Raw genomic sequence first — 22238 nt, 5'->3', positions numbered from 1 at the left:
CCACCCCATGGGAGGGCCCAAGAGAGAAGGAAAAACGCCAGAGCCACCCAGGAGGGTGGTGGCAGCTCTGTAACAAGGACACTGGGGGTTACTGACACCTCACCCCACTCGCCATCCCTCTGTCCACTCGTCCCAGATTAGAAGCGCAGCCCTTGGTGGCTGGAGCACACGGGGCACTGGGCACATGTGGCTGCTTGATTGACAGTCTGCATCTGAGTAACGACGGGATGCAGAGAGGTTTAGTGAGGTGGGGTCCCAGCTGCTCTGCCAGCCTCCACTGTCCTGGTGGCTATATGGGGCTCCGCCGTTGTCTGGCAGCACGTGGCCCGGGACACAGTCAATGTAAGGAAACGTTTGGTGAATGAAGATGCAGCAGGGAGGGAACTGAAGCTGGGGTCCGAGCATTGGTTCTGCCGCTGCCCGGCTCTGAGCCTCAGTTTCCCCATCTGCAGGTGAGAGAACCCCTTGCTGCTGAGCACACAGTGTGCCCTCTTTAAATGGCCGCTGCAGGAGGCACCAAGAGCGGCAAGGACTGCCCTCATCCTCAGCTGCCTCCCAGCCTCGGCCTCCGTGGATCTCCAGTCTGGGTCCCATGGGGACTGTTGGGGTTGAAGAGACTAATTCTGCCCATTCATGAGCCCGCTTTATAAACGAGGACTTGGAGGCACAGAGAGGGGAAGGAACTGGCTGAAGATCACACAGCTTAGAGGAGGGCGGGTCAGGTGCCCCAGCCCCAGCTTCAGCATCCCAGCGGAGTGGCCAGCAGGAGACTGCTCTGCTTACCTTTCCAGGTAGCAAATAAGAGAGAAATATGGCCAAACAATGGGAAACGCCAACCCGACCCCATCCCTTACTCTCTTTCCCTTCCCTGCCCAATGTTTCTGAGAGCTTAATTACAGGTTTAATGATCCCTCTTACACAGTCACTGTCGTTCTAACAGTGGTGCGAGCCTCTGGTAAAGCCCTCATCCCAATCAACCTTGTTTTTATTGATTTGTAAGCAGCTCAATTGTCTGGGAAAAGACAACCCACCAGCCGGCATCTCTCAGTCCCACTGCATCACGGTGACATGCAGCGGCTGAGGCCACCCGCGGGCAGTTGGGGCCTCTGTGATGTATGTCCACAGATGCACAGTAAATGACACCCCATAATCTGGGGGGACAGGCAGGAACCATGCTGCATTGGCTGGAGCGTTGGAAATAATTCTGCATCTCAACATTTCTCCATGTCTAGACAAGAAGTACTGCCTGCCTGCCTAAAATATTAAAATTTCATATGCTACTCCCAGAGAGGCCCTTTGGTTGTAAACATACAGAGACAATTTGAGTTTTCTTTCTTTTCCTTCAGGTTTCCTCTTTATAGCCAGTTGTGTATGTTGCAGAGCTGGAGAGGCACCGTGAATTTCAGGACCCAGGTACTCCCCACCTTCTCATTCGTGTCCTGGTTTCATGTCTGGTACAAGTCCTACATCTGTCACTCGGCAGTTGTTTGCGCCCTCAGTTTCCTCATCTGAGAAATGGTGGTGATAATTCTGATCTCACTGGGTAATTGTTGGGCTGGATGAAACATTAAACAAGATAACCCCTGTGCCGGGTTGAAATGTCCTCCTGAAATCCACATCCACCTGGAACCTCAGGATGTGATCTTGTTTGGAACTAGAGTCCCTTCAGGTGTATCGAGTTAAATGAGGCATCCTGGAGCAGGGCTGGACCTCGTCCAATATGACAGCTGTCCTCAGAAGGAGAGGCGAGAGAAACAGAGATAGCAGACACTGAGAGAGTTAACTAGTCAGTTCAGGCTGCCATAGCAAAAGACCACAGATGGGGTGGACAGGGGGTGCTTAAACAACAGACATATATTTCTCACAGTTCTGGAGGTCACAAGTCCAAGATCAGGGTGCCAGCATGCAAGTTCTGTGGTGTCTTTTCTTATAACGGCACTAATCCCGTCATGGGGCCCCACCCTCATGACCTCATCTAACCCTAATTACCTCCCAAAGACTCCACCTCCTAATAACATCACATTGGGGGTTAAGACTTCAATAGACAATTGGGGTGGGGGACACAATTAATCCATAACAAACAGAGAGGAGAAATACACAGAGAGAATCCATGTGATGACAGGGGCAGAGATTGGAGTGATGTGCCTACAAGCCCGAAATGACAAGATATGTCAGCAAACACCAGGACCCAGGAAGAGGCATGGAAGGATTCTCTCCTCAGAGAAAGCCTGGTCCTGCCAACACCTTGATTTCAGACTTCTATCTTCAGAACTATGGAAGAATAAGAGTCTGTTGTTACATCACTCTATTTGTGGTTACGTTGTTACAACTTCCCCAGGAAACAAATACAATAATGATTTGTGGAATACTTGGCACACGCAGGCACCCATCCTCACAACCATGCTTTGAAATATAGAGATGACTATTAGCCCATTTTGCAGATGGGGAAACCAAGCTCCCAGGCACTCAAGTGACTTGCCCAACCTCATACTCAGGGAGTTCCTCTACCCCTCCTGCTTGGCCTCACCCACAGTTCAGGAGAGAATCCTGGGCAGGAATGGGAAGATACTCCCCGCCCTCAGTCCCTCCTGCCCTGCCACAATTGCGGTGCCTGTGTCTGCGTTCCCCAGGCCAGAGCTCATCTTACTCCTGGAATGCAATTCAGTGCTTCTGGGAGACGATGTTTCACAGAAGCCTAACACCTAAGTCCGAGGGGCATCCTGCTGGATCCCTCAACAGATATTAACGGGGCACCTACTTTGTGCCAGGCTCTGTTCTAAGCCCCGCAAGCCGTCAGTGAACCTGACACACCAGGGCCTGCCCTCCGGAGCTCCGTGCTGCAATGGGGCACCCTGAGGAGTCTGGACTGGGGGCAGAGGAGGGGCTTCCTGTCGGTGGTGACTGCCGCACTGAGAGCTGGGGAGGTTGGGCAGCTGAAGCAGGGCTGGGAGGTGGCAGTGATGGGGAACTCTTGTCCGAGGAAGCAGCAGCACGAGCAAGGGCCTGTGGGTGGGAGATGGTGGGTCCACATGAGGAACTGAGAGGTCCGGTGCACCCGTAGCCTGGGCGTGAAGAGATCAGGCGGTAGGAGAAAAGAGCAGAGAGGCAGGACCCCGGCAGATGGGGCTGGGTGCCGGGGCTGTCCTGAAGGCTGTGACGAGCCGCAGAAGGGCTCATAGAAGGAGCATGTGTGCAGTTTGGAAAGCTTGCTCCCCCAGGGGGACACTCTTCCTTCCAGGCCCCATCTTTCTCCATAGGCAGGGCTGGGGGCTCCCTGGGTCCTCCCTCCACAGGTGGGGCCCAGGACCTCCTCAGAGGCTCCCAGCCCTGAATGGGGAAGCCTGGGGTTTGCACCTGCAGGGGCGTCTAAGGTCACAGTGAGTGGTGGCACCAGACAGGAGGGGACAGACAAGGGCAGACACCTGAGCAGGTATCCACAGAAGGCCCAAGGCATGCGGCCACCAGTCCACCTGCAGAGGAGCCAGCTGGTCAGGGCAGCCACGCAAGCCGGGAACGGGAGCCGGGTGGGCCCCATAATCCAATATGACCAGTGTCCTTGTAAGAAGGCAGCCATGTGAAGACACGGACACACAGGGAGAGGGGCACGGGATGATGGAAGCAGAGACTGGACCGGCGCAGCTACAAGTCAAGGAACACCAAGGATGGCTGGCAGCCACCAGAAGCCAGGAAGAGGCAAGGAAGGAAGGAGACCCTACCGTTGCGGGAGGGAGCACGGCCCTGCCCACACGCCTTGGTTTGGGACTTCTGGCCTTCAGAACGCTGAGAGAATACATTTCTGTTGTTTGAAGCCAAGTTTGTGGCACTTTGTCACAGCGGCCCGGAGGAAACTGGTACACATTTTACAGATAACGACTCTGGGCCTCCGTAGAGGATGTGAACAATGTCAGGTCACACGCTGGGACCAGTAGGACCCAGCCTTCCAACTTGGGTCCACTCCCACCCCTGCTAAGGCCATGTCTGTTCAATTAAATGTTTGTGGAGCTCAAACAAGACCTGTGTCCTCAGGAGGGGTTCCCAGACTGCCCCGGCCCACGGTGGCCTCACCTCTCATGAGCTTAAAGCCCACCTGGGGGCAGCACCCCATGGATGAACTCACCCTGCTGCGTGGCCCTGCTTGGTCTTGAACTGCCCCACTGCTCCCCTCCACACACACACACACACACACACACACACACACACACACACACACATCCCAACAAGCATATGCACACTTCCGTGCAAGGCACACACACACGGCCAAGAAGAGTGCAGGGAGCTCAGTGATGATGTGGGTCGATGTCCTTTGAATTCCCACTTCCCAGCTCTGCTGCTGCTGTATTGCAGTACACGTCAGCCAACTCCCAGCAGACACGGTAGAGCACCTGCAGCCTCCTGCAAACGCACGAGGGCAAGACAGAGTCCGGTTCTGAGACACCAGGATGGAAAAGATCCGGAACATCATCAGAATGGAGACGCTGAGGCCCAGGAAGGGGGAGGGCCCGCTTGGCCAGCAGGTCTGAGCCTGGGCAGAGAGGGACACCCAGCCCCTGTGACCCCCTTGGCAGGCTGCCTGATCTCAAGGACATGGCAAGTTACCAAGAGCCCGGCTTGGGAGTGAGGGAGCCACAGGCAGACCCTCGCTCTGCTCCCTACCGGCTGGGCCATCGGCCAACAGGTGGGTGCTGGGCACCTCTCCTGGGGCCAGCCCCGGGCCAGGCTCGGGGGCTGCCTGATGAGCAGCAAGGAGCTGGCTACCGTTCCCAGGGATGCACAGTCTAGCAGAGCAGAATGACACTAAATGAACACCGGGTTGCATCTCACACACACAGCAGACTTACGGGGGGAGTTGAGTATAAGCATTCAGCTTCCCCAGGAATAGGGGTGGAGGGAAATGCCCATCAGGAGGGGCCGAGCCCTCCAGCACGCGGCCCACAGATCTGAGCCGGAGGCTGAGCTGCCATCTCCTCAGTTCCTCTGCTCAGAGCTGAGCACCCCGCGGGTGAAGGATGACGCTGCAGCTTAAAGATGTCATTTTCCACGCAACGTGGTCCCAAGGCCAGGGCTCCATCCGGCGTCCGAGCTCTGCATGGAACGCATCGCCTTGCCGGCCTTATGCTATCAATCTTGGCAAATCCAGGCTCGGGCTGAGCCCTCTCCGTGGTCCGCAGTGGACACTCCTGGTTGCCCAGACAGCATCCATTCCCCTGTTCCACTGCCCTCTCAGGGCCTTGAAGTTCCTGTGTGCACAGGATTGCCAGACAAAATACAGCATATCCAGTTAAATTTGAATTTCAGATAAACAGTGAATAACATTAATACGTTTAGATATATATCCATATCTATGTATACTTATAATATATAAGTGTAAATATAAATTATAATACATTACACGTACGGCTTAATATATATATATATTTGTTAATTTATATGTTGGACATTCTAAACATCTTGTACTCAAAATTCTTCATTGTTTATCAGGAATTCAAGTTTACCTGGCCCCCTGCTGAGCATGGCCCATGCTCTGTTCGGGGACAAGCCCTGGCCAGGTTAGCCAAGCAGCCCTGGGTCCCGGTCCAGCCACAGGCCCTGCTTCCAAGATGGGTCCCTGGCCCCAGACGGAAGTGAACTGCTTGGGCTCTTGCAGAAGTGAACTTTCTCTTTCCTACTATTTTAAACCTGGAAGAAAACAGTGACAAGAGACACTGACTGTCACCTTTGGCCAAGTGCAGGCTGGTCTGAGGATGATGTCAACACAGCGGACACAGAGGGGCAGGTGGGGGACTCTGGCCCAGCCGTATTGCTGGAGCTGCTGAAGCCACAGCAGCTTCTGACTTTCTAGGTTTAGCAGGTCCCCAAACCTTCCCTTCATTATTAAAGTCAGTTGGAGTTGAGTTTTCTGGGGCAGCCAACCCACGCTGCCTGTCTTGTGCGTGGGCTTGTCCCTTGAGCCCTAGTCTCCCTAATGAAGGTGAGTCCCCAGAATTAACATCACTCAGTCCCCGGGCACCCGCGGGCTTTTCCAGCAACAGAGCATCCACTCCAGGGGCCTCCTGGGTCTGACTCTTCTTGTCTGGGCTCGCCGACCCTGGCAATGCGTATGGCCTGTTGGACCCAGGAGCCCTGCCCAGCTTTGGTCTCCACCGTCTCCGCACTGATTTATCTTCTCGAGGAATTCCTCACCTGACTGCGGTCCAGGGTACAGCATCAGACACCCATCGCCGAGCCTGACTGATAAACCTTCACGAGGGGAGCAAGAGGAAACTTGCCTTACTGTTTCCGACACACGGAGCCGGGGGCGGCTCCCAGCCAGGGAAGGCGTTCTCGCTTCTGGAATTCTTTGGGTGTTAAACAATGGAACAAGAATCACGAGTGTCTCCACAGGCCCAAATGGGAAGCAGAGCCGGGAGGACCCTCACCCTTAAACGAAACCGCCCCTGAATCTCGCCCCAGCTGGCGTTCAGCCGTGTTCTCCTTGTTGCTTTTCCTGGTTCTGACCCCATGTCTAGGTGGGATCCCAGACCAGGCAAGAATGAGGGAAGCTAGTGTCAGCGCAGGCAGAGAACCCATCTTCCACCCTGCAGACTGCACGCACGGAAGAATCTGCATGAGAAACGGAATAGATTCCTGGGGTTGGAAGAGGCGGCAGCCGCTGCAGTGGTGCTTGATTTTTCTGAGGCAGGCAGTGGAGTCTCTTTGCTGGACACTCAGTCCTCACAAGGGCCCCCAGCTCGGATCAATGCGAGGCACCCAGCTTTCCTACTGTTTTACAATTATAAACGCATCACACACTTGTCGGAACAAGCCAGGTGACCAAGATGCATGAAGAGGAAGTTGACTTCTCCCGTCCCTCCCCTCCCCCACTCCCAATCCCCCACTCTGCCATCCACACCTCTTCTCTGTTCCCCCCCAAACACCCCTCGAAGACCCCACAAAGTGTAATCGTGCAATAAACACCACTCAGAACTGTTTTACAGAAACCTGTGCTGGCATCTTCCCAGATCTATTCACGTGGCCCTAACTTGTGACTTTCCATAGCAGCAAATATTCCTCACTTTACCCTGCGCATGACATTTAGGCTGTTCCTGGTTTTGTTTTGTTAACTACAAACCACCCTGCCATTGACATCTGTGTATGCAGGTGGGAAAGCCAAGAGACTGAACAATTGTAATTGCGCGGGCACCATCCTGTCGGAAGGAGGTGGCCTCCAGCGTCTGGAGTGGGCGGTCAGAGGAGGCCAGCTCTGAGAAGAGCTCCTGGGACGGTGAAGTCCCCAGGCTTTTATTTCTCTAAGATCCATTTGTACAGACGGGATTGTTCGGTTAGGGATGTGCACTCTTCTTTTAATATAAATCACCAGCATTTCTTTTTCTGCAAATGATACAAAACTCTTACATTGACCTCTATGCAAGGGGCCTCGGGGTTGAGTGAGCTGAGGGCCTTAGTGCACAATACACGCCATGAGTTGTGTCCACAAGCAGGAAGGCACTTCCTTTGCAAAGATGGGTGGCGTGTGAACTGCAGAGGAGAAGAGAAGACAGCAGGACCTGCACAGTGATGGGTCCCACGTTGTCACCCACACGCCACCAGGCCGCTGGGGCGGGGGAGGGGGGCGGGACCGGACTGCACCAGCCCAGCAAATGTCCTGAGGACGATGCTGAGTGGTCACAGCTGATTGCTGTTTGGAGTCCTTTGATCCTTTCAAACACACTGCTGAAAACTCCTTATTTGTACGTATGCAAAAGAATGGAGTGAATCCAGAAATGTTGGGAACTGCTATTCTAGGCCAGCTCTGCATGATTGAAATGTAATGCAAGCCACATTTAAAAGTTTCTAGTAATCCCTTCTAAAAAAAAAAAGAGGTGACATCATTTTTTTTTGGCCACGCCATGTGGCTTGAGGGATATTCGTTCCCCGACCAGGGATCAAACCCAGGCCCCAGCAATGAAAGCACCGAGTCCTAACCACTGGACCGCCAGGGAATTCCCAACATTAATTTTAATAATATATGAACTTAACACAAAATATCCAAAATCTTATCCTTTCAACGTGCAAGCCAATTGTTGACATTTTCACTTGAAAATACCAAGACTGTGAAATCCACCACGTATGTTATACTTGGTGCACAGCTCAGTTCAGACCAGCCACATTTTAAGATGCCCTACTGGACAAATCTAGAACGTTCTGGGTTTGGAGGACCACTACATGCATCCACCCAATGGGTACCTACTGAGCCCCTGCCCCAACCCCGGGGTTTGCTGTGCCGTGAGGAGACAGACGGGGACCTCTCAGCCCCAGGACCCTGTCAGGTTGTTCCCAGCACCCATTTAAAAGCTTCCACGATGGGATGGAGATTCCCCGTCATCCCCAAAGAAATCAGTTATTAAAGCAGCTTTTATGTCCTTTTCAGCCCCTAAAACTGGTTCTGCCTTTTGGAAGCACAAGAGATGCACCAGCTCCTTCTCCCCCTCGGACCTTCACTCATTCGTCCATCTCTCGTTCACTCAGCAGTATTTACTGAAAACCTACAATGGGCCAAGCTCTGTTCTCAGTGCCGGGGGTACAACTGTGAACGGCACCGACCCAGTCCCCGCACTCAGAGCTCAGAGCTGAATGGAGCAAATATGCAAACAAGCAGGTAGTTATAAGCCCAGGGGAGGCCTGTGGGAGCCCCAAGGAGGGGGCCTCACCTGATCTTGGGAGCAGCAGTCTTGCCAGAAGGAACAGTCTTGAGATAAGACTTGGGAGGTTAGGGCAGTTATCTTGGGGGGCAGGGGGAGGCAGAGGCGTGCTTGTAGGCAGAGCGAACAGCATGTGCTAAGGTCCAGGGGTGGGAGGGGGCCTCTGGGGGGCCTGGAGCTCTCCCACGCCTGAGCTGCAGACCTGTGCTAGAGGCAGAGAGGCACGAGACGGGTGGGAGGCGTTGAAGGAGTCAGCGGGAGCTGCACAGGGCATGCTGAGGAGTTTGGAATGGTCTAGATTTTATCCCAGAGGCACACTGCGGAAGGCTGGAAGACAGAGAGCCCTCCCACGACTTGCCCCCAAGCCTTCCCCTCCCTCTCCCCCTCCCCATTCCCCCCTCAAATAACCAGGCATCCAGACCCTGGGGCTCCCTGGTTTTTCCAGCTGTTACAGTTTGCCAGGAGCTGGACCCCTGGCTTCTCTGAAGGGCTCGGAGGTGAGGGATTGAGGGGTGCCGAGTTCACCCAGGACGAGGGCTACCACCCTCCTCGCTGGCATCCTCCTTCCCATCCTGCCCCGCAAGTCCATTCTCCACAGACCGCCCCCCCCCCCCGCCCCCGGGATCTTCTCAACAGCCAGACAGGCCCCGTCCCTTCCCATCGCCCTCCCAAGGCCAACCAGGCCCGTGTGGTCAGCCCCGGCCCTGCTCCCGTGTCCTCCCTCTAGGCCTCACTACTCTCCCACCACGTGGGCCGTCTTCCTTTTCCCCAAACATTCTGAGATGTTTCCCACCTCAAGGTCTGTGCACGTGCCGTTCCCTCCGCCTGGAAGGCTCTTCCGCACCCGACCCCTTGCAGGCTGGGGCCCTCAGGTGTCAACAAAGCTGGCATCTCCTCCAGACACCAGAGGTGGCGCTTCCGCCCTTCATGCCTTGGTGGCACGGCCATGGCCTGTCATTACTTTGTGTTTGTGACTGTTCGCTGTCTGCCCCTCCCCCAGCCCCCCAGCAGACCGGGAGCTCCTGCTGTCACACCCCCAGCATCGAGAACACTGCCAAGCACGGAAGAGGAAGCCAGCGGATACGTGTTGAATGAATAAATGACGTTGTTCAAACGTTTCCGAGCCAAATGCTCTTCGGCTGTAAAATGATAATCCCAGTCCCCCCTCCCCAGGGTTTTCGGGGGTCCTGAGACGCTGTATGTGAAGCCCTCGGAGTCAGGTACGGCCGGTGGCGACTGCTCGGTGACCGCCAGCCCTCACGCCACCTGCGGCTCCAGCTAGCAGGACACTTGAGAGCACAGATTCCGGACCCAAACTGCCCGCTTCCTCCACGTCTGGGCTGGTGACCTTGGGCACGTATGGAGCCAAACCTTCATCTATGTAAAGCGTGCGCTGCTGTGAGGATGAAAGAAACGGACACCGTGGCGATCTTAGCAGGTCCCTGGTGATGGAGAACACCACAGAAATGGCAGCTGAAGTTACTCGGCACACGTCTCTCTGGCTCAGCTGGAATTCCCTGGAAAACAGAGCTGGGGGCCGAGCTCGGCCCTGACACTTGACTGTGGAGTGCAGTCCCAGGAAGCAAGAGTGAGAAGAGGGAGAGGCTGGCATCACCAAGCCAGCCACCGCTGCCTACTCGCTCGGGCAGGATGTCCCGGGAGAGGCCGTGAGACCCCTTCCTCCCAGACCAGTCTGCCTGCAGAAGGAGGCGAGGCTGACTCATCTCCTGTCCCACCCTGGTCCGTGTTCTACCCTGGTGGGTGTCGACTGCTCCCCATACTCTTAGACTGTGCTGCTTGGGACAGCCACTGGAGAAGCCAAAGCATCTGAGGGTCCTCTTTGTGTGAACCTGGGCCCCCAAGTCCAAGGGCAAAACAGGGGCTTCGCTGAAGCCAGACCCTCGCCAGGGGCTGGGAGGTCCAGGGGTGGGGCGTGCAGAGGTGCAGGGATGTGACAACAAGGGAGGCAGCTGGTGGTTTGCAACCCTGGGGACAGAATGCTGCTTTGCTGGGGAAAGCAGCCGAGGCCCCAGGAACAGGTGGGACCGTGTGGAGCCCGGAGTGAAACATAAGCTGGGCTGGCGCCCTCACTCCGCACCACCTGCACGGCTACCCACCCCACCATCTCCACGACAGGCCTGGTAATCGTCCCACACCAGCTTGTAGGAAACAAATCAATTACTATTTCTAAAGCGCTAGGATCAGTGCCCTGCGTACAAAAGCACCACCTAAGAGTTTGTGAACAAGTGAACGAATCTAGGTATTCTTCATGAAAAGGGTGCGGGTGGTTTCCGGTCTGTATCTGATGTATTTGATTCTTCTTCGGCCAGCGTTGGATAGATGGCAGCTCCCTTCGGGGCGAGGGTGTGGCGCGCGGGCCGGCCTCGCGCCGCTGCTCCCAGCGCCCTGGCTGTGCAGTTGCCACCCTCGGTGGCCGTGGCTGCCGCAGGGACTCCGCCATTATCCCAGAGTCGGAACCGGTGCTCCAAGTGTCATTTAAAACTAAAATAAGACGGGGGAGTTCATTTATGCCGAGACTACGGCATTTTCCCAAGCTGCCTGCAGGACAGAAGAATAAAAACTTTATCCTTAATCGCATTTTGCTGAATTTCGCCTCAGGAGATTTCCTCCCCGCGGGAGTTTGGAAGGATTCCAGTCTGTGCTGCATCCCCTGCCTCAGCCAGCCTCCTGCCTCTCTTCTCCTCTTCGGGGACTCTGCAGCCACAGCCCGTCTTCTCTTCTTCCTGTCTTCACCCCGGAGACATGTCTGGACACTGGTCACCCCACCCCAGGCAACTCTGGGAAGGAAAGGGAAAAACCAGACAGCCCCATAATCAACTTCCCCTCCCTTTCCCCCTCCTCCCGCCTGTAGATGCGTGAGAAGACAGAGAAACAGGGCACTAAAAGATGCTAAAAATTAAGGGGGGTGCACAGAGAAGTGGTGAAGCAAAGTCCAGGACACTAGATGATACAGTGATAACAACAGTTATGCATTTAAAAGGCAATATATGTTCATGAATGTGTATTATGTAAATGCAGAAAGAAAAATCTAGAAAGATACCCAACAAACTTTTAACAGTGGTTCCTCTGGAATGGGGCATGAAGTGAGAAATAAGAAAAACAAAGAAGGGACTTCTGATTTCTGCTCCATGCGTACTTCTCCGCTGTTTACATTTTTTAAAAGTAACTTTTTAAATTTTAATTTAAAACATTAAAAGGGGATATCCAGGGCTTCCCTGGTGGCGCAGTGGTTGAGAGTCCGTCTGCCGATGCAGGGAACACGGGTTCGTGTCCCGGTCCGGGAAGATCCCACATGCTGCGGAGCGGCTGGGCCCATGAGCCATGGCCGCTGAGCCTGCGCGTCCGGAGCCTGTGCTCCGCGACGGGAGAGGCGACAGCAGTGAGAGGCCCGCGTACCGCAAAAAAAAAAAAAGGGGGGGATATCCAATGAGATTAAAAATAAATTCAAACTGTATTATATCGCTTTTTGGCAAATATGTGGGGAATTGCTATATGCTACCGATGGGAGTGTATACTGATAATCACCTGGTGGATGATTTTTCAGTATTTGTGGAAATTTAAATACACAAGCCAGCACCCAGCACCTCCATTTTTCTGAGATGCGTGCACTAAAGAGACAGGCAAGGACATCCACTGTGGGACTGTCCACAATACCAAAGACCGACATCTGGGCTCTTCGTCTTTACCCTTGTTGAAGAATAATCCAGCCTCCCTCGACACGTGCTCCGTGTCACTCCCACCCAGGGGTTAGGGGTTTGGGCAGCTGGGCCAGGCCCCTGCCGGCCTTGTCTCCCACCACTGGCCCCGTTCTCTGCTTCTGGCCACAGCTGTCCCCATGGCGCCAGCAGACCCCGTGAGATTGAGAACCGTGTCATCTTTTTTTAAAATTTAATTTTATTTATTTTTTTATACAGCAGGTTCTTATTAGTTATCCATTTTACACATTAATGTATACATGTCAATCTCAATCTCCCCATTCATCACACCACCCCACTTCCGCCACCTTCCCCCCTTGGTGTCCATACGTTTGTTCTCTACATCGGTGTCTCTATTTCTGCCCTGCTAACCGGTTCATCTGTACCATTTTTCTAGGTTCCACATATATGCGTTAATATACGATATTTGTTTTTCTCTTTCTGACCTACTTCACTCTGTATGACAGTCTCTAGGTCCATCCACATCTCTACAAATGACCCAATTTCCTTCCTTCTTATGGCTGAGTAATATTCCAATATACCACATCTTCTTTATCCATTCGTCTGTCGTTGGGCATTTAGGGTGCTTCCATGTCCTGGCTATTGTAAATAGTGCTGCAATGAATATTGGGCTGCATGTGTCTTTTGAATTATGGTTTTCTCTGGGTATATGCCCAGTAGTGGGATTGCTGGGTCATATGGTAGTTCTATTTTTAGGTTTTTAAGGAACCTCCATACTGTTCTCCATAGTGGCTGTATCAATTTACATTCCCACCAACAGTGCAAGAGGGTTCGCTTTTCTCCACACCCTCTCCGGTATTTGTTGTTTGTAGATTTTCTGACGATGCCCATTCTAAGTGGAGGTATCACCTCACACCAGTGAGAACCGTGTCTTCTTCTCGATGGCATTCCAGAGCCGAGCACTCAGTAGGTTTCAGCCAACATTCGTGGAATGAAATAAATGAATTCATTTCTCAGGAAGCGTCCAAGAGACTTGACGGGTCCTTGTCAGATCTGGTCCCAAAGGAAGGCGGAAACTTTCCATAATTCTTCCTTCTTTCACAGCGGCAGAGAGTGCCGGCTGCCGCCCCATGGCCACGCTCCCCACCTCCTTCCTGAGCAGCAGATCCCAGCTAATGGCCTACGGGTCCCTGCTGCCCTTGCAGCTCGAGCACAATGAAATGAGCGTGGATGCTGACCGGAGCTGTGGGAGGAGGGGCTCCTTAAGAGGTGGACAGCCAGCCGGGGGTGCCCCTTTTGCCCTGTCCCCTGTCATTGACTGGGTTCCCTCACAAGCTGACTCTGAGTCAAGGATTCAAGCGTAATGGATTTTTTCAGAGTAGCGCCATGGGGAGGTGAGTCGGAGAAAGGGAGGAACGGTGCACAGCACACGGATGGGCAGTCACTGCTGTGGGCGACGACTCAGTGCTGCTGGGACCTTCGGGGAAATGGTGCAGAACACACCTCTCAGACTTATCCCACCAGGAGGCGAAGAAGCTGAGGTATTTATCCACCAGCTCTTGTTTATCTCTGAGGACTGCTTAAGGGCACTTCCTGTTTTCAGCCCCTGTTCCTGAGCTGAGAGTGAATCTCCTGGCAGAGTCATGGGGGCTTACAGTAGGGCAACCTTGGCCTATATAAGAACAGTGAGAGTCATCAGCAGTTCTTCTTATACTCCCAGTCCCTTTCTTCCTCCCTGGAACACAGAGTTGATGTCCAGAGTTTCAGCAGCCATATTTGACCATGAGGCAAACCTAGGTATGGAAACCACACGCTAAAGATGGAGAAGCAAAACCACAAAAACAAAAACCAAAATAACAAGAATAATACCTGGGTCTTAACTAACACCACAGAGCTGCCATCACAACCTACTTTCAAACCAGAGAGGTAAATAAATTCTCATCTTAAGCCACTATTATTTTAGATGTTTGTTAGCAGCAACCAAATGCTCCTAACTGACAGGTCATGCAATGGCCATGTTCCTCACTCCTGTTATGAGCCCTAATAATGCTGCCATGGGTGATCATGAGAGGGAGAAGGGGGATACTCTAATGATACCAAAATAACAGCTAACACATAATGTTTCTTCTGCACTTAAGCACTTTATGTGCCTTAACCTGTTTAGTCTTCATAACAACCCCAAGAAACAGATACGATTATTATTTCTATTTCATGGATGAGACTGAAGCACAGAGAGGTTGAGCCACTTGTCCAAAGTCACACAACTAGTAAGTAGCAAAGCTTGGATGTGAACCCGGGCCGTCTCGCTCTGGAGCCCAACTCCAATCCGCTACAATGCATCACCTTCTCCCTCAGCCTCTCCTGATATCCTTGAAAAGCCATTTCATTCCCCCACCTGCTCCCTGCCTTGAAACTTTCCAGAATGACAACTTTGATACTTCACATTATAAGTGAAATAAACCCATCAGGCTTAACAAAGAAAAGAATATGATTTCTGAACAAGCCTTTCTCAGGACAAAGATTAAATTGCCTCTTTGCAATTTAACAAAGCTCTTTACAGAAGAGGGGATGGAGGGTGGAGAGAAAACTCCTCAGAACCTGAGGAGAAGGCGTTGGGCTCCATAAAGCCTCGGCAGCCGAGGGCACGTGGACGTTCCCGAGCGCGTCCAACAAGAGAGCAGCGGGGCCTCTGCCCTATGCCGGACTGTATGCTGGGCCTGAGGATACAGCCGTGAACAAGACCACAGAGATCTCAGCCTCATAAAGGCACAGTCTGGGGAGGAGTGAGACATTAATCACGTTGTCAAAGGCATAAATGTAAAAGTATGATTGTGATAGGAGGGTCTGACCTTGACACGTGCAAAAGGCCCTATGGCTGAAATGATTAAATGTGATAAAACGTAAACCTTTTAAGACACAACTTGCTGAATGGGAGCATTATGGGTATTTCCTCGGGCTGATGCCAGCAAGCATCTGCATCAACTAAGAAATTTCCCTTGTTGTGACTCTGCGCTCCACAAGCCACCCGCTGGCTTGTCTTCCACGGCAAGGTCTGCTTAGGAGGAGAATAGGGCTGATCACTGACCCAACAGTAGGTATTTCTTATTATAAGCAAATTCGGTGGCATTCTGGTCTGATGTAAGAACTCGGTTAAGATGCGAGATGGGCCCAGCTAAGCAAGTTGGTGCAATCAGGGGTCTCAGCCAGGGTTGATGTCTCTGACCTACTCTAATTTCACCCAGATAATCAGCCCCACCCAGTGAGCCAGCCCTTTGCAAGTGGACATTCTCCACCCCACCCCTCACCCACTGGAGTTACTGTGAGGATTAAAAATAAGGGGTTTGGCAGCCGCATAGCACAGGGAGATCAGCTCTGTGCTTTCTCACCACCTAGAGGGGTGGGATAGGGAGGGTGGGAGGGAGGGAGACGCAAGAGGGAAGAGATGTGGGAACATATGTATATGTATAACTGATTCACTTTGTTATAGAGCAGAAACTAACACACCATTGTAAAGCAATTATACTCCAATAAAGATGTAAAAAAATATATATATATATATATAGTTGACAAAAAACGCTAAGTACTTTTTACATATAATCTTATTCTTAACTTCTTTTAGTAAATTAAAATGTCAATCAATTTAATTATTTCTCAGCCATTTCTTGCTAAGATCTAATAAACACATTCCTTTAGCTTATGAAGAAATTATACTGGAATGTTTTCTTTTATCCAATGCTGGCAATATTTTTTAAAATTTCACATTATATAACAATTTTACATCATGTTAAAATCTTGCCGTAGCATCAATCTTTGGATTACAGCATCCTTTTCTTCTATTCGTTTGCTTTTATCTGCTGTGGAGAAACTCTTTTATGTCGTACTTCTTTAAAGTTTGTTTTGCGTCTCTTTGTCAACAATGTCAGCCATTTATTTATCCCATGTAGATTTGAAAGAAACAATAAAAACAATTCTTGTTTTTAAAAAAAAAAGGGGGGGGTGCTTGGGATACAGTATGTTTCCTTTTTATCATTTCTCAGATTTCAGACAAGTATCTCAGCCTGGCTTCAGGCAAACCCGGTGCTGCAGGAAGCCCTCAGCTCCTGCGTCTTTCCAGACATCAGCTGAGGGTCTCAAACATCCTAAGAGCAAATGTAAACTTTGCATTCTGTGTCTCCACGTGAACGAGGAGGCCGCTGGCCCCAGCAGCAAACAGAGACTGCATTGACATGTCACCCCACGACCTCATTTCTAAATTCAAACAAGGTAATGTCTCCCATAATGGGCTGTTGGGGCCTCCCTGCCCTGAGAAGGCATATTTTATCATCGCCTTGTTGGACCAGGATTCAGAAAGGGCTCACCAGCCGCCTGACAAGGCATCACAGTGTCCCCTTGAAAGGTTGTTGCCAGCTGTGAGCCCATCACTGTGAGTCTGGGGGGACCAGGCCAGATGCCAGCTCATCTGCCCACAGCTTGGCCCCAACCTGGGGTCCACCCTGTTTGCAAGGCTCCCCCCGGGAAAGATGCTCAGTGTGGCCGGGCCAGAGCAGGTGCGGAGAAGGCCGTTCCTGTGCCAGGAACTGCTTCTTCCCTGCCAGGGTCAGTGTCAGAGGGCACCTCTGGTCCGGCTCACGCCTTATTACTGGGGATGTTGAGACCACAGTGGGGGAAGGACATGGCCAAGGTCACAAAGCAAGTCAAAGCACAGCCAAGAAGAGAAGAGAGAAACTCATCTTCCCTCTACCCTCCACCGGCCAGCCCAGAGGGGCACGGCAGCCCCACCCAACAGGTCACCCAGACTACTCACGTTTCAGGACCTGGCTGGGCTCCCCCTTCTTCCAGACCCCTCCTGACCATTCAGGCAGGCAGCAGGCCCCTTGTCCCAGCCCCACTGTCCCGAACTTCTCCCAGCACATCACTGAGCCCTGTGTTGGCCCTGCCTGGACACTTGTCTGACTCCTCATAGCACAGACCCCACGAGGGCAAGGGCCGAGGTGTGTGCCTTTATGCTGCACTATGGAAGAGGCACCCACGCTCGCAGATGTACGCACTCGCACAGGCACACGCTTATACAGGCCCACATTCTCACACAAGCTCAAACTCCCACAGAGACACACACTTAAACACACATGCACACACACTTATACACACTAGCACACACCCTGTGAATGAAGGGATGGATGAATGACACACTCACCACCCGTTGCACATTCTTGATTTCACACTCCTGGATCTCTGTCCCAGCAGGACCAGGCTGGCCGCTGAAAAGAAAAGGATTCTGTTGTCCTAGTGGTGCTCTGATTTGCTTTGTGACCTTGGCCACCCTGGCCCCCCATCAAGGCCTGTTTCTCTGTTAGTCAGAGGGGTGGACCATGTGCCCACTTCTCACTCGAGCGTGCGTTCATGACTTAGCACGAGCCCAGACTGCAGAGGTGAGCGGGCTGCGTTGGATCCCGGGCCAGCGCCCACCAGCTGTGTGACTCCAGCTGAACCATTCAACCCCCCTGAGCCCCAGTCTCCTCAACTGTAAATGAGCGTAGTAATAACCTCCTCACAGGTCTGCAGCCCCCGGCACTGGACAAGCATCTGGTCTCTCCTAGTTTAGGGCATCCCAAACGCAGAGCCTGAGGCAAGGGTTTTGGTGCAAGTAGTTTAGGGGAGGTGGTCCAGGAGGGGAGGGAGTGGAGAGCAAGGCAGTGAAGAAGGTAAATGAATACAAGGTGTGATAGAGTGGCCCCCCTGTGGCAGGGACCTGCTTAGACTGTGTAGGACATGCCTCAACATTGCCCCACAAAGGGCCAAGGGGTCTTGACCTCCCAACTCCTGTCTGTCATTGACTGAGGCTGCCCCTGGGGAGGGTAAAGGAGGACGTCTTAACTCCCCAGCACTTCTGCTCTGTCTCTATGCTTGGGCTCAGAATACTCCACCTGTGGCCAGAGAAACCCTGAGGCTTCAGAAGTGCAGGAAGCCGTCAGCAGCCGAGCTCCAGGGTGGACCATGGAGATAGGGTGGGCCATTGACAGCATCTGCTAGAGCTGCTGACATCACCGTCATCAGCCACAGCAGCGGCGTCACAGCATCATCACTGCTATATCATCATCATCTTCTTCATCACTGTCTTCATCCTATGCCCAAACATCAACCCGAACACAGACCTTACACCTTTCACAAAAATTAACTCAAACTGGATCATAGACCTAAGTGTAAAATGCAAAGCTAAGAAACTTTGAGAAGGAAACAGGAAAGAATTCTAGGTGACCCTTGGTTGGGCAATGAGTTATTAGGTACCAAAAAATGGGATCCGTATGAATGAAATAATCTATAAGCTGGACTTCATTAGCATGAAAAACTTCTGCTCTGTGAAAGACACTGTTAAGAAAATGAGAAGACAAGCCATAGACTGGGAGAAGACATTTGCAAGAGACACATCGGATAATGGACTGTTACCCAAAATATACAAAGAACTCTCAAAACTCAACAATAAGAAAACACACAACCCAATTTAAAAATGGGCCAGAAACCTTCACAGACACCTCACCAAAGAAGATATACAGAGAGCACATAAGCATATGAAAAGTTGCTCCACATTATACATCATCAGGGCAAGGCAAATTAAAACAACAATGAGATACCACGACATACCTATTAGAAAGGCCAAAGTCCAGGACACTGACAACACCAAATGCTGGTGAGGTTGTGGAGCCACAGGAACGCTCGTTCAGTGCTGGTGGGAAATGCAGAAGGTGCTGCCACTTTGGAAGACAGTTTGACTGTTTCTCATGAAACGAAACTCTTCTCATGGGATCTGGTGATCAAACTCCTTGGTATTTATCCAAAAGAGCTGAAAACATGTCCACACAAATACCTGCACATGGATGTTTATGGCAGCTTTAGTCATAACGACCAAAACTTGGAAACAACCAAGATGTCCTTCAGTAGGTGGATAAATAAATAAATAAACGGTGACGCATCCAGACAGTGGAATGTTACTCAGCACTAAAAAGAAATGAGCTAGCAAGCCATGAAAAGACATGGAAGAAGCTTAAATGCATATTACTAAGTGAAAGAAGCCAATCTGGAAAGGCTACATGTTATATGATTGCAACTATATGACATTCTGGAAAAGGAAAGATTGTGGGGACAGTAAAAAAAAGATCAGTGGTTGCCAGAGGTGGGGGCAGGGGGAGGAAAGGATAGGCAGAGCACAGGGGATTTTTAGGGCAGTGGAAGTAGTCTGTATGATACGATAATGGTCGTTCGTGACATCAAACGTTTGCCCAAACCCATAGAATGTACAACACCAAGAGTGGACCCTATACTACAAAATAGGATGGTCAGGGAAGAGCTGCTTGAGGAGGGGACGTTTGAGCAAAGACCTAAAGGAGGTGTGTGGTGAGCCGTGCCGGCATCTGCGGGAAAAGCATTCCAGGCAAAGGGAACAGCCAGTGCAAAGGCCCTGAGGCCACAGTGTGCCTGCAAGGAAGCCAGTGGGGCTGGACGTAGTGAGCAAGGGGGGTGTAGAAGGAGGTGAGTTTGGACAAGTGGCAGGTTTTGTGGACATAGATCAGGTAGGGCCCTGAGACCATTTTAAGAGCTTTGGGGTTTACTGTGAATAAAATGGGAACATTGCAGGGTTTTGAACAGTGGCTTGTCACGCTCTGACCTATCATTTGGAGCATAGTGGGGTGAGGACAGAAGCAGGGAGACCGGGGAGGGGGCCATGGCCATGGTCCAGGCTGCAGAGCCTGCTGGCCTGGCCCGGGGGATGGCAGTGGAAGTGGCAGGTGTGGCTAAATCTCTGTAGGTGTGGGACATAGAGCCGACTGGATTTCCTGACTGGGTGGAGAGGGTCTTTGCAGTGGGGGGCGATCTTGGGGAACCCGCATTTCCCAGGAGGCCCCGGCTCAGCAGCCTCCCTCAGCATCAGTGCCCGAGGCCTGGCACCCTCGGGAGGCTGTCGTGGAAAGAGAATAGTTTCCCCAGAGAAGATGACGCTCTCCCGAGTGGGGCTCCTGACCCAGGAAAACGCTCCGAGAAAGGTGGGAAGCTGGTATTCCTTTGTCCCGAGGAGAACATTCTGTGGCCATGAATCTTCATTCAGCCGTCACCAAAGTGACAAACATCCCCACCTCCCTGCTGCTGCCGCCTGGCAGTCGCTCTGTTTACAGGATGTCTAGACAGTTTGGGGGGGTCGGGGAGTGGAGTCCCAAGGCAGTTCTCAGACTGGGCACATGGCTGTTTCTGCAGAGAAGAACTAAACCAAGAGGCAGAAATCTGCCTCTGTCTGGAGAGTTCATTAAGTAGGAATACGCTTAATTCTTTTCTTTTTTATCAGTTGACAGCTTCCAACAGATAAAGCTTATTTTATTTAAGCTTTCACACGCCTGGTGAGATAAATAGCCCTGAATTCCAGTCTTCACTTTCAGGGGAAAAAAATTAAAACGGATGAAATCAGAATCTTGAATAGGTTTCTTGAAACTTGTGCAAGGGTGGACCCATGTGACTGGGGCTGAATTCAACCAACCCCACTCTGCGGGGAGCGTGGAGGCGTGGGCAGGCCCCCGAGAAGGACCTAAGAGAACTTGTCAGTGGAGATCGTGCTAGAGAGGACACTGCCCGGCTTCCATCCCGGAGGGCTGTGAGGAAGAGAGACGGGGCTGCAGGGACCATGGGTTCGGTTCCGGCCCGGCTACCGTGAGCTGCCGTAAAACTTTGTCCCTTGTGCCTCAGTTTCCCCAGCTGGAGTGCTGTGAGCTCACGGGCACAATGTGGGAACAGGTCCCTGGCCCAGAGATGGCAAGCGTGTGCCGTCCCCTCCGCGCGCTCCAGGGAAGGAGATCTGGGATGCAGTCCTGCCTACGAGCAGCATCTGGCCCTGACCTCGGCTTCCAGTCTGAGCCCAGGAGCCCTCTCACAAGGCCAGGGCCCTCTGAGATCCACACGGAGTTGGGGGGTCCCATTTCGGGGAAATGGGGGCTCTGAGCGGCAGCGACAGACACTGGAGCTGATCTCACGGAGAAGCAGCTTGTCAACAGGAGCCGGGGGCTCACAGAACTACCCGGATGGAAGGAGACTTGGGCTCCAAAAGGCAAATCGTGATCCAAGCGTGGGAGGATGGGGGGAGCCTTCCGAGTGAGGCCAGTGCTTGCCGCGTGCTGAGGACCCGCGGTGGCTGCCAGCGCTGGGCCGGGACTTCTGCTCGCATCTGAGCTATTAGGGCTGGACCCAGGACCGCCCCACGCAGAGCCCCACTCACCTCCTGGGTGGCCAGGGGGCACCCAGACCTCAGACTCCCACCCTGGCCTGTCAGGGCTGGGCCCTGGGACCCTGGCTCCTGCTCTGCCTCTAACCCAGGTCCAGGGACCTTCCCCCCGCACCCCAGCTCACGCTCAGAGGCAAGTCCTGGGCCAGGGCCGGGCCTCCAGCCCGGGACACTGAGTCCCTTGGATCTGTCCAGGCACCTCCACGGTGGATTCCCCAGATCCCAGCTGCTTTGTGTCACTAGTTCCTGATCCCCAGCCCGTCAGTGGCTCTGATCAGGAAGCGGAGGAATACCTGCAGTGGCTCCATGAGTCCACCTGTTACTGACCCACTTGGAGTTTTGCATTAAGTCAGTTGGAAAAAATTGCTTTAAAAAATAGTACGAGGGAGGGAGTAACAGGACAGCTCGGGCTTCTTTGGGGTGTTGGAGTGCCTTGGGGTCCGGACTACGTTGGTGGATCCAAGAAATGCACAGGGGGCAGGACGACACCGACACAGGAGGGCAAGGAGAGTGTGGAAATCGGGAAGCACGACGGGTTCATCTTGGTTGTGACATTGTCCTGTCGTTCTGCAAAATGTTACCATTGAGCAGAAACCAAGCAAAATGCACAAATGATCTCTCTGG

General features: G+C 52.5%; 1 pseudogene; it reads right to left on the bottom strand.

Moving 5' to 3' along the window:
* LOC115844500 (ester hydrolase C11orf54 homolog) overlaps nucleotides 1-21312 on the bottom strand; it is a 35037-nt pseudogene extending 13725 nt beyond the window's left edge.
* Nucleotides 21313-22238: the final 926 nt, after the last annotated feature.

The sequence above is a fragment of the Globicephala melas genome, chromosome 15, assembly GCF_963455315.2.
Source record: "Globicephala melas chromosome 15, mGloMel1.2, whole genome shotgun sequence".
Classification (NCBI taxonomy): Eukaryota; Metazoa; Chordata; class Mammalia; order Artiodactyla; family Delphinidae; genus Globicephala; species Globicephala melas.
The sequence above is the reverse complement of the archived record's forward strand: the minus strand, read 5'-3'. Positions and strand labels throughout refer to the sequence as shown.